Source organism: Scylla paramamosain, chromosome 26 (assembly GCF_035594125.1).
Source record: "Scylla paramamosain isolate STU-SP2022 chromosome 26, ASM3559412v1, whole genome shotgun sequence".
In the NCBI taxonomy this organism is placed as follows: domain Eukaryota; kingdom Metazoa; phylum Arthropoda; class Malacostraca; order Decapoda; family Portunidae; genus Scylla; species Scylla paramamosain.
The window spans coordinates 17,724,091-17,739,090 of record NC_087176.1 but is presented as its reverse complement, the minus strand read 5'-3'; positions in this window follow the sequence as shown (position 1 = coordinate 17,739,090).

Below are 15,000 nucleotides of genomic sequence, written 5' to 3'. Positions count from 1 at the left end.
CATATCACTCTTTTAGACAGGGTGAAATCAAACACTATTCGTCTTATCAACTTCTATTTTCAGCCTTTCTCTCATCCTCTTTCTATTTTCACGGTAACTGCTCTTCTGATATTGCCATTTGTATACCTCTTCTCTCACTCACTCTATTTTATCCATCTCTTTGATGCATGCGTTAACCAGTATTCTCATTCATTCATCCCTTTTATCTGGCAAACACTGGAACTCCCTGCTTGCTTCTGTATTTCCCCCTTATGACTTTATTTCTTTCAAGAGGAAGGTTTGAAGACACTTATCCTTCTGCTAGTTGATCTCTCTATGGAATTTAATCATTCTGTGAACCGGCATTTAAGTCTTATTTTTCTCTCTCTCTTGGCTAGTGGCCCTCTTACATACAATACAAAAAAAAAAAAAAAAATCTGATGAGGATCACCTCGACTCAGAAAACAACTCTGGGCAGACTGTCAATCTGCTTGAACAGACAAAAGAATCAAGACAGAAGAAAACAATACAAGAGACTTGAGAGGGGTATTTGGGGCAAGATATTAACCAATAACTTGAGTGGCTTATAAAAGTAGAGTTACGTAAATTTGCCAGTTCTCTAAACAAATACGTCCTAATCGTCTAAAACTAACTTGACAACTGAACAAAGCTGAACAAAGCATGGGTGTGGCGGGGTTAGTGGGCGGACAGGCGCTTTCCCAAAAACCCAAAGCCCACAAAAACGAGGCTCACAACTACTCCACTCACAAAAATCATCTAAACTTCAATATATTATTGAATGGAAACTATAGATGCTGGCTATTATTATTTTTTTTTACTGGAGTTCACATTTCACTCTTTCATAGATTCAATTTCATCTTGCTGTTAAAACGGGAATTAGGAAAAAAAAAAAGAAAAAAAAAAAAAAAAAAAAAAAAAAAAAAATATATATATACTCGTATATATATATATATATATATATATATATATATATATATATATATATATATATATATATATATATATATATATATATATATATATATATATATATATATATATATATATATATATATATATATATATATATATATATATATATATCACGAAGTAGACTATGAGGCGCTTACTGTAATGGTAACACTCAAGGTAAGAGTCTTACTCAATCCCCCTGTTACAAGGAACACACAATAAAAACAATAAAAATGCTGGAACGTAATATAATTAACCTATAATAAATAACATCTTTTTCCATTGAAATAATATATATATGTATATATATATATATATATATATATATATATATATATATATATATATATATATATATATATATATATATATATATATATATATATATATATAGAGGAGGAGGCAGTAAACTCCTGCCGAAACGATAATTACTCCCAGTGAGGTCAAAAGCACTGTTCAGGGGGTGCTATGAACTTATCATTAAACCCAGCTGTGACCTCACTGAACGTTTCCCTTTGTGTCTCACAACACAAGAGGGCAGTCACAGCCTGCCCTCTAAAGACAAGTCTCTTCCTCCACACAAAACTACAAGCACCTAATAACACACACACCCTTCACTCAAAAATTTCAAAATTATTATAGCGACTCTTACACCAGCCTCTGAGTCCCCATCTGGGGAGGGAACCATAAATGTCCCCAGGTCGGACTGCCTTTCTGTCGACGACAGTGTCTAAGTGTCTTGACACCCCCCTCAACTTTTTCTTCATTAACTTCTGCAACATTCGTGGTATAAGATCTAATTTTCAATCTGTAGAACACCACCTCTCCTCTTCTAAACCTCATCTTCTTTTCCTCACTGAAACTCAGGTGTCTGAGGCAACTGACAGTAGACCCTTTTTTGTTCCCTCTTACTTTCTCTATCCTCATTTTCGATCCAAAGCTGGATGTTGCGTTTATGTGCGCAATGACTTAACCTGCTCTCGTGCCCACACTCTTGAATCTTCCGAGTTTTCCACCATATGGCTACGACTACAGAGTCACTCTCAAACTAAATTTATCTGTGCTGTATACCTCTCACCTAACTCCTCTGACTATAAGAAATTCTTTTGACTGCTTAACTTCCAAAGTGGAGCACATTCTTCCCTTTTGCAGATATCTCCATTTTGCAGAGATCTCCATTCTTGGAGACTTCAATGTTCACCACCAGCTTTGTCTTTCCTCTCCCTTCACTGACCATCCTGGTGAACTAGCCTTTAACTTTGCTATCCTCCACGACCTAGAGCAATTTGTGTAACACCCGTCTTGGAGATACGCCCAACATTCTTGACCTTTTCCTGACCTCTAATCCTTCTGCTTATGCTGTCGCCCTTTCTTCTCCGTTGGGCTCCTACGATCATAATCTCATCTCTGTATCTTGTCCTATCGCTCCAATCCCTCCTCAGGATCCCCATAAGCGATTTTGCCTCTGCTAGTTGGGGGCACATGAGGAGGTATTTTCCTGATTTTCCTTGGAATGACTACTGCTTCCGTGTCAGAAACCCGTCTTTGTGTGCTGAGCGCATAACAGAGGTGATAATATCTGGCATGGAGGCGTACATTCCTCACTCTTTTTCTCGACCTAAACCTTCCAAAGCTTGGTTTAACACAGCTTGTTCTCGAGCTATACATGATAGAGAGGTGGCCCACAAAAGGTACTTTAGCCTTCCATCACCAGAATCTCATGCACTTTATAATTTTGCCCGGAACCATGCCATGTCTATTCTCCAACTAGCCAAAAACTCCTTCATTAACAGAAAGTGTCAAAACCTTTCAAGATCTAACTCCCCTCGTGACTTCTGGCATCTAACCAAAAATATCTCCAATAACTTTGCTTCTTCTTTTTTCCCTCCTTTATTTCAACCAGATGGCACCACTGCTATCACATCTATTTCTAAAGCTGAACTCTTCGCTCAAACCTTTGCTAAAACTCTACCTTGGACGATTCTGGGCTTGTTCCTCCCTCTCCTCCATCCTCTGACTACTTCATGCCACCTATTAAAATTCTTCGCAATGATGTTTTCCATGCCCTCGCTGGCTTAAACCCTCGAAAGGCTTATGGACCTATTGGGGTCCTTCCTATTGTTCTCGGAAACTGTGCTTCCGTGCCTGCACCTTGCCCAATCAAACTCTTTCTGCTCTGTCTGTCAACATCTACCTTTCTTTCTTGCTGGAAGTTTGCCTACATTCAGCCTGTTCCTAAAAAGGGTGAACGTTCTAATCCCTTAAACTACCGTCCTATTGATTTAATTTCCTGCCTATCTAAAGTTTTTGAATATATCCTCAACAGGAAGATTCTTAAACATCTATCACTTCACAACCTTCTATCTGATCGCCAGTATGGGTTCCGTCAAGGCCGCTCTACTGGTGATCTTCTTGTTTTCCTTACTGAGTCCTGGTCATCCTGTTTTAGAGATTTGGTGAAACTTTTGCTGTTGCCTTGGAAATATCAAAAGCTTTTGATAGAGTCTGGCACAAAGCTTTGATTTCCAAACTACCCTCCTACAGCTTCTATCTTTTTCTCTGTAATTCATATCAAGTTTCCTTTCTGACCGTTTTATTGCTGCTGTGGTAGACGGTCACTGTTCTTCTCCTAAATCTATTAACAGTGGTGTTCCTCAATGTTCTGTCCTATCACCCACACTCTTCTTATTATTCATTAGTGGTCCTCTAAACCAAACTTCTTGCCCTATCCACTCCTACGCTGATGATACCACCCTGCACTTTTCCACGTCTTTTCATAGACGTCCAACCCTTCAGGAAATAAACATTTCGCGTAAGGAAGCCACAGAACGCTTGACTTCTGATCTTTCTAAAATTTTTAATTGGGGCAGAGCAAACTTGATATTGTTCAATGCCTCGAAAACTCAATTCCTCCATCTGTCAACTCGACACAACCTTCCAGACAACTATCCCCTCTTCTTCAATGACACTCAACTGTCCCCCTCTTCTACACTGAACATCCTCCGTCTGTCCTTTACTTATAATCTGAACTGGAAACTTCACATCTCATCTCTAGCTAAAACAGTTTGTATGAAGTTAGGCGTTGTACTTTGTACAAGGTCCTTATCTGTCTATGTATGGAGTATGCTTTATATGTGTGGGGGGGTTCCACTCATAATGCTCTTCTAGACAGGGTGGAATAAAAAGCTTTTCGTCTCATCAACTTCTCTCCTCTAACTGACTGTCTTCAGCCTCTCTCTCATCGCCTCAATGTTGTATCTCTAGCTGTCTTCTACCGCTATTTTCATGCTAACTGCTCTTCTGATCTTGCTAACTGCATGCCTCCCCTCCCTCCGCGGCCTCGCTGCACAAGACTTACTTCTTTCTCTCACGTCTATTCTGTCCACCTATCTAACGCAAGAGTTAACCAGTATTCTCAGTCATTCATCCCTTTCTCTGGTAAACATCTGGAATTCCCTGCCTGCTTCTGTATTTCCACCTTCCTATGACTTGAATTCCTTCAAGAGGGAGGTTTCAAGACACTTATCCAGCAATTTTTGGCCACTGCTTTGACCCTTTTATGGGACTGGCATTTTAGTGGGCATTTTATTTTTTATTAGACCCATACTGGCGATCAGATAGAAGGTTGTAAAGTGATAGATGTTTAAGAATCTTCGTTTTGAGGATAGATTCAAAAACTTTAGATAAGTAGGAAATTAAATCAATAGGACAGTAGTTTGAGGTATTAAAAAGTTCACCCCTTTTAGGAACAGGATGAATGCAGGTAAACTTACACCAAGAAGGAAAGGCAGATGTTGTCAGACAGGGTTGAAAGAGTTTGATGTGGTGTAGGTGCAGTTTCGGAGAACAATAGGAGGGACCCAATCAGGTCCTTCAGCCTCCCGAGGATTTAGGCCAGCGAGGGCAAGGAGAACATCTTTGCGAAGAATTTTAATACGTAGCATGAAGTAGTCAGAGGGTGGAGCAGAGGGAGGAACAAGCCCTGGATCGTTTAAGGTAGAGTTTTTAGCAAATGTTTGAGCGAAGAGTTCAGCTTTAGAGATAGATGTGATAGAAGTGCCAACTAGTTGAAATAAAGGAGGGAAAGAAGAAGCAAAGTTATTGGAGTTATTTTTGGCTAGATACTAGAAACCATGAGGGTAGCTAGATCTTGAAAGTTTTTGAGTTTCGGGCAGAAATATGAAGCACATGAGATTCTGGTGATGGAAGGCTCAAGTACCTTTTGTGGGGCAGCTCTCTATCATGTATAGCACGAGAACAGGCTGTGTTAAACCAAGGTTTGGATGGTTTAGGTCGAGAAAAGAGCGAGGAGTGTATGCCTCCATGCCAAACACTATCATCTCTGTTATGTGTTCGGCACACAGAGACGGATCTCTCATCTGGAAGCAGTAGTCATTCCAAGGAAAATCAGCAAAATACCAGCTCAGGTGCCCCCAACTAGTAGAGGCCAGAGGCCAGAGGCACCTTCGCTTAGGGGGATCCTGAGGAAGGACTGGAGCGAAGGGACAAGACACAGATATGAGATTGTGATTGGAGAAGCCCAACGGAAAAGAGAGGGTAATAGCGTAAGCAGAAGGATTAGACGTTAGGGAAAGGTCAAGAACGTTAGGCGTATCTCCAAGACGGTCAGGAATACGAGAAAGGATAGGAATACATGGAGGATACCAAAGTTGAAGGCTAGTTAACCAGGATGGTCAGTAAAAAGATAGGAAAGCCAAAGCTGGTGGTGAACAATGAAGTCTCCAAGAATGGAGATCTCTGCAAAAGGAAAGAAAGGCCACTTTGAAAGTTAAGTAGTCAAAGAATTTCTTATAGTCGGAATAGTTAGGTGAGAGGTATACAGCATAGATAAATATACTTTGAGAGTGACTCTGTAGTCGTAGCCAGATGGTGGAAAACTCGGAAGATTCAAGAGCGTGGGCACGAGAGCAGGTTAAGCCGTTGTGCACATAAACGCAACATCCAACTTTGGATTGAAAATGAGATAGGGAAAATGAGGAGGGAACAGAAAAGGGCCACTGTCAGTTGCCTCAAACACCTGAGTTTCAATGAGCAAAAGATGAGGTTTAGTAGAGGAGAGGTGGTGTTCTATAGATTGAAAATTTGATCCAAGACCGCGAATATTGGAGAGGTTAATGAAGAAAAAATAGAAGGGGGGTGGGTTTGAAGACACTTAGATTCGTCGACGGAAAGGCAGTCCGACCTGGGGACATTTGTGGTCCTCTCCCTAGATGGGGACTCCGAGGCTGGTGTAGGAGTCGCCATGATAATTTTGAAACTTGAGTGAAGGGTGTGTGTATTGTGGTTTTGTGTGAAGGAATAGAGTTGTCTTTAGAGTGCAGGCTGTGACTGCACCCTTATGTTGTGAGACACAAAGAGAAACGTTCAGTTAGGTCACAGCTGGGTTTAATGATAAGTTCATAGCACCCTCTGACCCAGTGTTTGAACCTCATTGGGAGTAATTACTGCTTCCTCTTATAGTTGCTCCTATAGTGCCTCCTCCTGCGCATATCAGGACTGTTCAGGCCAAAGTGAGCGTGTATGGGACATTGAGGTGGCCTATGCAGGCTGCCAGGGAGGTCGCCTCACAAACCTGTCGCTGATAGTTTGGATCTGTTCGGCTAGCGTCCCGTTAGGCTAGTTTGAACGTGTATGGACACATGAGGCCGCTTTGAGGTCGTATGTCTCATACATCATTCACAGGGTGACGCCGTTTGGCCTCTCCGGCCGACTCTTCAGGCGGCCGAACAGGCTGCTTGAAGACCATGTGTGTCCTCAAGGCCGCTTCATGTGTCCATACACGCTCAAACTGGATTGACCGGACGGTGGCCGGACGGAGTCAACCTGTGAGCGACAGATTTGTGAGGCGGCTTCTCCGGTGACATGCAGGGTGCCTGCACAGGCCGCCTGAACGTCCCTTATACGCTCAGTTTGGCCTGAACAGTCCTGGTTTGCGCAATTGAGCGTTTATGGTGCGCTTAAGAGGTAGAGACACTCAAGATCTGATCGGACAAGTGGATGAAGGGAAGAAGGGCTAAAATGTTTAACAGCGGAAAGAACACTGCGAGAGTCGTTAAAAATTGTAAAAGATTAAACAGAAGGGGTTAAAATTATTCATTCTTAAAACTGAGATAATAGAAAGCTCTGCCGTAAAAACAGAGGCAACACCGCGGAGGCAACCGCCTCGATAGAAAGAAGTTATCTGTAATATTGTTATCATATTACCTTAATGGTCATATGGTAATTTCTTGAGGTCACATATTTCAGTACAACACTCACAGGGTGACACCGCTCGGCATCTGCGGCCGACTCTTGAGGCGGCCGAGCAGGCTGCTGTAAAATTTTTTATTTCACTCTGGAAATAACATTAACCAGTATCAAATATCACTTTGTTGCAATGACTACTGCATCTAACTTGCCAGTGTTACGTGTAATAGTAATTAATAAAAACTGAACAAATGGCAAACATGTTCTGTTTGAAAAAAAATACTGACATATATAATACCAGACATGACGGCTATGTGTTTAGTACGTTTACAGCCTTCACTTGTTTTGTAATGCAATGCATTGTAGAAATTATGTAAGTAAGTGGTTATATGTTGAAATGAGCTCTGTGTTTTTCAAGTGTGGAACATCCATGACAGCAAGGCATTACACAGAATGTAAGTTTTGCATTTCCCAATGAAAAAAAAAGGTAATGTTCATATATTTATATATATATATATATATATATATATATATATATATATATATATATATATATATATATATATATATATATATATATATATATATATATATATATATATTATGTATCACAAATCTTTGTTATCAGTCATTTGTGTAGGAATACCACAGCTGTACATACCTGGATTCATATATATATATATATATATATATATATATATATATATATATATATATATATATATATATATATATATATATATATATATATATATATATATATATATATAAGAACATAAGAACATAAGAAATAAGGGAAGCTGCAAGAAGCGACCAGGCTTACACGTGGCAGTCCCTATATGAAACACACCTACCTATTTCCATCTGCTATCCCCATCCATAAACTTGTCTAATCTTCTCTTAAAGCTCTCTAGTGTCCTAGCACTAACTACATGATTACTGAGTCCGTTCCACTCATCTACCACTCTATTTGAGAACCAATTTTTTCCTATCTCCTTCCTAAACCTAAATTTTTCAAGCTTGAACCCGTTATTTCTTGTTCTACCCTGGTTGCTGATCCTAAGAATTTTGCTTACATCTCCCTTGTTATAACCCTTATACCATTTAAAGACTTCTATCAGGTCCCCTCTTAACCTACGTCTCTCTAAAGAATGTAAATTTAACAGCTTCAACCTCGCCTCGTAAGGGATACTCCTCATCCCCTGTATCCTTTTAGTCATTCTCCTCTGTACTGATTCTAATAGACCTATATCTTTCCTGTAATGTGGGGACCAGAACTGCACCGCGTAGTCTAGATGAGGTCTGACCAGCGCCAAGTATAACTTTAATATTACTCCCGGCCTTCTACTTTTAACACTCCTAAAAATGAATCCCAGTACCCTATTTGCCTTGTTTCTGGCTTCTATGCATTGTTTCCCTAGACGGAGTTCAGAGCTAACTATAACTCCTAAATCTTTCTCATACCCTGTACCTACCAGAGTTTGGTTGTCTAATGTGTACCTATTGTGTGGGTTTCCTCTACCTACGCTAAGCACTTTGCATTTATTGATATTAAATTGCATTTGCCATCTATCCGTCCATTCATTCATTCTATCTAAGTCTGCCTGCAAGGCGATGGCATCCGATTCTGACCTAATTAATCTACCTATCTTTGTGTCATCCGCAAATTTACTAACATCACTACTAATTCCACTATCCAAGTCATTGATATACATTAGAAATAACAATGGCCCTAATACTGATCCCTGTGGCACCCCACTAATTACATGACCCCACTCGGATTTCGAGCCGTTTATTACCACTCTCTGTCGCATATATATATATATATATATATATATATATATATATATATATATATATATATATATATATATATATATATATATATATATATATATATATATATATATATATATCCTATTCTTTTCGCTGCAAGTCTGGTCCATGTTTAGGGCATAGGAAAATTAATCACAGCATTGTGGTTATTTATTTGCAATAATGCATATTCCTCTTCCATCTTGAGAACTTCTAAAAGTTGTAAACACTCTAAATATAATTGTAGGAACTGAATATAAATATAGAGATACTCGATCCTCTTAATAACACTATTGGGTATTTCATACAATATTGAATATTTCTTACAGAATATATTTAAAAAAAAAAAAAAATGGATAAAGAATTACACTGCACAAAACGTAATGATAAGGGTAACTTAAATATTATCATTTGTGTTCATACATTACAATATATATATATATATATATATATATATATATATATATATATATATATATATATATATATATATATATATATATATATATATATATATATATATATATATATATATGGTGACACTCAAGGTACCTCTGTTACAAGGAACACACAAGAAATATAAAATAAAAATGCTGGAACGTAATATAATGAGCTTATAATAAATATCCCCTCCCGTAACAGAATATATATATATATATATATATATATATATATATATATATATATATATATATATATATATATATATATATATATATATATATATATATATATATATATATATATATATATATATATATATATATATACTGTTACGTGAGGAGATATTATTTATTATAAGCTCATTATATTACGTTCCAGCATTTTTATTGTGTATTTCTTGTGTGTTCCTTGTAACGGAGTTACCTTGAGTGTCACGATAACAGTAAGTACCCCATAGCCTACTTCGTGATAATTCTTTTTATTTATTTTTCCTATTTTCCATTGTAACAGCGAGGTGAAATTGAAACTATGAAAGAATGAAATGCGTAGTCCTGTATAAAAAAATAAAATAAATAATAATAATAATAATAGCCAGTATCTATGGTTTCCGTTCTATAGTTTATTGAAGTTTATATGATTTTGGGGAGTGGGATAGCTGTGAGCCTCGTTTGTGTAGCCTTTGTGCTTTTTGGGAAAGCATATATATATATATATATATATATATATATATATATATATATATATATATATATATATATATATATATATATATATATATATATATATATATATATATATATATATATATATATATATATATATATATATATATATATATATATATATATATATATATATACATACATATCCGTAAGATATGAATATTAAGCCTTCTTCCCATTCATATACTAAAGGAAAATAATATGAAAGTAAAGTTATATATATATATATATATATATATATATATATATATATATATATATATATATATATATATATATATATATATATATATATATATATATATATATATATATATATATATAACTTTACTTTTATATTATTTTCCTTTAGTATATGAATGGGAAGAAGGCTTAATATCCATATCTTACGGATATGTTCGGCAGGTGTCTACTGCCTCCTCTCAGGAGGCAGTAGACACCTGCCGAAACGATAATTACTCCCAGTGAGGTCTAAAGCACTGTTCAGGGGGTGGTGTGAACTTATCATTAAACCCAGCTGTGACCTCACTGAACGTTTTCCTTTGTGTCTCACAACACAAGGGGGTAGTCACAGCCTGCCCTCTAAAGACAACTCTCTTCCTCCACACAAAACTACAAGCACCTAATAACTCACACACCCTTCACTCAAAAAAAAAATTAAAATCATGGCGACTCCTACACCAGCCTCGGAGTCCCCATCTGGGGAGGGGACCATAAATGTCCCCAGGTCGGACTGCCTTTCCGTCGACGACAGGTGTCTTGACACCCCCCTCAACTTTTTCTTCATTAACTTCTGCAACATTCGCGATCTAAGATCTAATTTTCAATCTGTAGAACACCACCTCTCCTCTTCTAAACCTCATCTTCTTTTCCTCACTGAAACTCAGGTGTCTGAGGCAACTGACAGTAGCCCCTTTTCTGTTCCCTCCTACTTTCTCTATCCTCATTTTCGATCCAAAGCTGGATGCTGCGTTTATGTGCGCAATGATTTAACCTGCTCTCGTGCCCACGCTCTTGAATCTTCCGAGTTTTCCACCATCTGGCTACGACTACAGAGTCATTCTCATACTAAATTTATCTGTGCTGTATACCTCTCTCCTAACTCCTCTGACTATAAGAAATTCTTTAACTACTTAACTTCCAAAGTGGAGCACATTCTGACTCTCTTCCCTTTTGCAGAGATCTCCATTCTTGGAGACTTCAATGTTCACCACCAGCTTTGGCTTTCCTCTCCCTTCACTGACCATCCTGGTGAACTAGCCTACAACTTTGCTATCCTCCATGACCTAGAGCAATTGGTGCAACACCCTACTCGTATTCATGACCGTCTTGGAGATACGCCCAACATTCTTGACCTTTTCCTGACCTCTAATCCTTCTGCTTATGCTGTCACCCTTTCTTCTCCGTTGGGCACCTCCGATCACAATCTCATATCTTTATCTTGTCCTATCACTCCAATCCCTCCTCAGGATCCCCCTAAGCGAAGGTGCCTCTGGCGTTTTGCCTCTGCTAGTTGGGGGGACCTGAGGAGGTATTTTGGTGATTTTCCTTGGAATGACTACTGCTTCCGTGTCAGAGACCCGTCTTTGTGTGCTGAGCGCATAACAGAGGTGATAGTTTCTGGCATGGAGGCGTACATTCCTCACTCTTTTTCTCTTCCTAAACCTTCTAAACCTTGGTTTAACACAGCTTGTTCTCGTGCTATACATGATAGAGAGACGGCCCACAAAAGGTACTTAAGCCTTCCTTCACCAGAATCTCATGCACTTTATATTTCTGCCCGGAATCATGCCAAGTCTGTTCTCCAACTAGCCAAAAACTCCTTCATTAACAGAAAATGTCAAAACCTTTCAAGATCTAACTCCCCTCGTGATTTCTGGCATCTAGCCAAAAATATCTCCAATAACTTTGCTTCTTCTTCTTTCCCTCCTCTACTTCAACCAGATGGCACCACTGCTATCACATCTATTTCTAAAGCTGAACTCTTTGCTCAAACCTTTGCTAAAAACTCTACCTTGGACGATTCTGGGCTTGTTCCTCCCTCTCCTCCACCCTCTGACTACTTCATGCCATGTATTAAAATTCTTCGTAAAGATGTTTTCCATGCCCTCGCTGGCCTAAACCCTCGGAAGGCTTATGGACCTGATGGGGTCCCTCCTATTGTTCTCCGAAACTGTGCCTCCGTGCTTGCACCTTGCCTAGTCAAACTCTTTCAGCTCTGTCTGTTAACATCTACCTTTCCTTCTTGCTGGAAGTTTGCCTACATTCAACCTGTTCCTAAAAAGGGTGACCGCTCTAATCCCTCAAACTACCGTCCTATTGCTTTAACTTCCTGCTTATCTAAAGTTTTTGAATCTATCCTCAACAGGAAGATTCTTAAACATCTATCACTTCACAAACTTCTATCTGATCGCCAGTATGGGTTCCGTCAAGGCCGCTCTACTGGTGATCTTCTGGCTTTCCTTACTGAGTCTTGGTCATCCTCTTTTAGAGACTTTGGTGAAACTTTTGCTGTTGCCTTGGACATATCAAAAGCCTTTGATAGAGTCTGGCACAAAGCTTTGACTTCAAAACTACCCTCCTACGGTTTCTATCCTTCTCTCTGTAACTTCATCTCAAGTTTCCTTTCTGACCGCTCTATTGCTGCTGTGGTAGACGGTCACTGTTCTTCTCCTAAATTTATTAACAGTGGTGTTCCTCAGGGTTCTGTCCTGTCACCCACTCTCTTCTTATTATTCATTAATGATCTTCTAAACCAAACTTCTTGTCCTATCCACTCCTATGCTGGTGATACCACCCTGCACTTTTCCACGTCTTTTCATAGACGTCCAACCCTTCAGGAGGTAAACATATCACGCAGGGATGCCACAGAACGCCTGACTTCTGATCTTTCTAAAATTTCTGATTGGGGCAGAGCAAACTTGGTATTGTTCAATGCCTCAAAAACTCAATTCCTCCATCTATCAACTCGACACAATCTTCCAGACAACTATCCCCTCTTCTTCAATGACACTCAACTGTCCCCCTCTTCTACACTGAACATCATCGGTCTGTCCTTTACTTATAATCTGAACTGGAAACTTCACATCTCATCTCTAGCTAAAACAGCTTCTATGAAGTTAGGTGTTCTGAGACGTCTCCGCCAGTTTTTCTCACCCCTCCAGCTGCTAACTCTGTACAAGGGCCTTATCCGTCCATGTATGGAGTATGCTTTACATGTCTGGGGGGGTTCCACTCATACTGCTCTTCTAGACAGGGTGGAATCAAAAGCTTTTCGTCTCATCAATTCCTCTCCTCTAACTGACTGTCTTCAGCCCCTCTCTCACCGCCGCAATGTTGCATATCTAGCTGTCTTCTACCGCTATTTTCATGCCAATTGCTCTTCTGATCTTGCTAACTGTATGCCTCCCCTCCTTCCGCGGCCTCGCTGCACAAGACTTTCTTCTTTCTCTCACCCCTATTCTGTCCACCTCTCTAACGCAAGAGTTAACCAGTATTCTCAATCATTCATCCCTTTCTCTGGTAAACTCTGGAACTCTCTGCCTGCTTCTGTATTTCCACCTTCCTATGACTAGAATTCCTTCAAGAGGGAGGTTTCAAGACACTTATCCACCAATTTTTGACCACTGCTTTGACCCTTTTAAGGGACTGGCATTTCAGTGGGCATTTTTTTTATTAGATTTTTGTTGCCCTTGGCCAGTATCCTTCCTACATAAAAAAAAAAAAAAAAATAAAAAAAAAATATAATATATATATATATATATATATATATATATATATATATATATATATATATATATATATATATATATATATATATATATATATATATATATATATATATATATATATATATATATATATATCCTATATCATGGTTTTCTTAGTAAAACCCATGGGGTCTAGAATTAGTGGCAATATTAGTCACAGTGAGTAACATAATGGTAGTATATTTATGACTAACTGAGCACTGAAGCTGAATATGGCCTTAGTCAAAGATATTTGACTAATACCTTCGTACTGTTTGCTGCTTTTACTAATCATGTTAGGCAGACGACAAATCACTAATAACTAGCAGGTAATTAGTGTTGTCTGAAGGTCAGGGAAAGAAAAGCGTGATAAATTCAATATATTCACATACAAAATTACATGTTTAATCCATTTCATTGTATTAAAAAACTGAACAAAAAAAATAACACAATAATTTAATTATCTTTTGCATAAATTTAATGTTTTCATTTGAATATTTGAGAAAAGTTCAAAACTGAAATGATATATAAAGCAGAGTTAGTAGCATTAGTAGCACTTCATCCTTGCACGAGCAAGATAAAAAAAAATAAAAGCAACACAAAAAGCAACCTGTTTGCACAAGTCATTAATTAAATAATGTAAATTTGTGAGCATTAATCACTAAAACCTGCAAAGTGAAAAAGAAAGTACATATCTGTAAGATATGAATATTAAGCCTTCTTTCCATTCATATACTAGAGGAAAATAATATAAAAGTAAAGTTAACATAAATAAAATGTAATGAGTTACAGACCCTGTAAAAAATACTTAATCAGTCCACTGCCTATCATTATATTACAGTATTTTTAAGAAATTAAGGGCAACAACCAATGCAAAAATATACATTTAACCTTATTTGTATAATTTTTTTACTGAGATCATACCCATATACCACCATTAATCCTTTAAAGCTACACAGTGGAAGAAAATGTGCATTTTTATGGGTATTAACAAATCAACAAAATATGCTTAGAACAGTAATAAAAAAGCTTCATTGTATCAGCTGTAATAGCACAGAAGAATAGACACGTGCAAGCTTCACAGCGTTCTTTACAGTGTGATGCCGTTACTC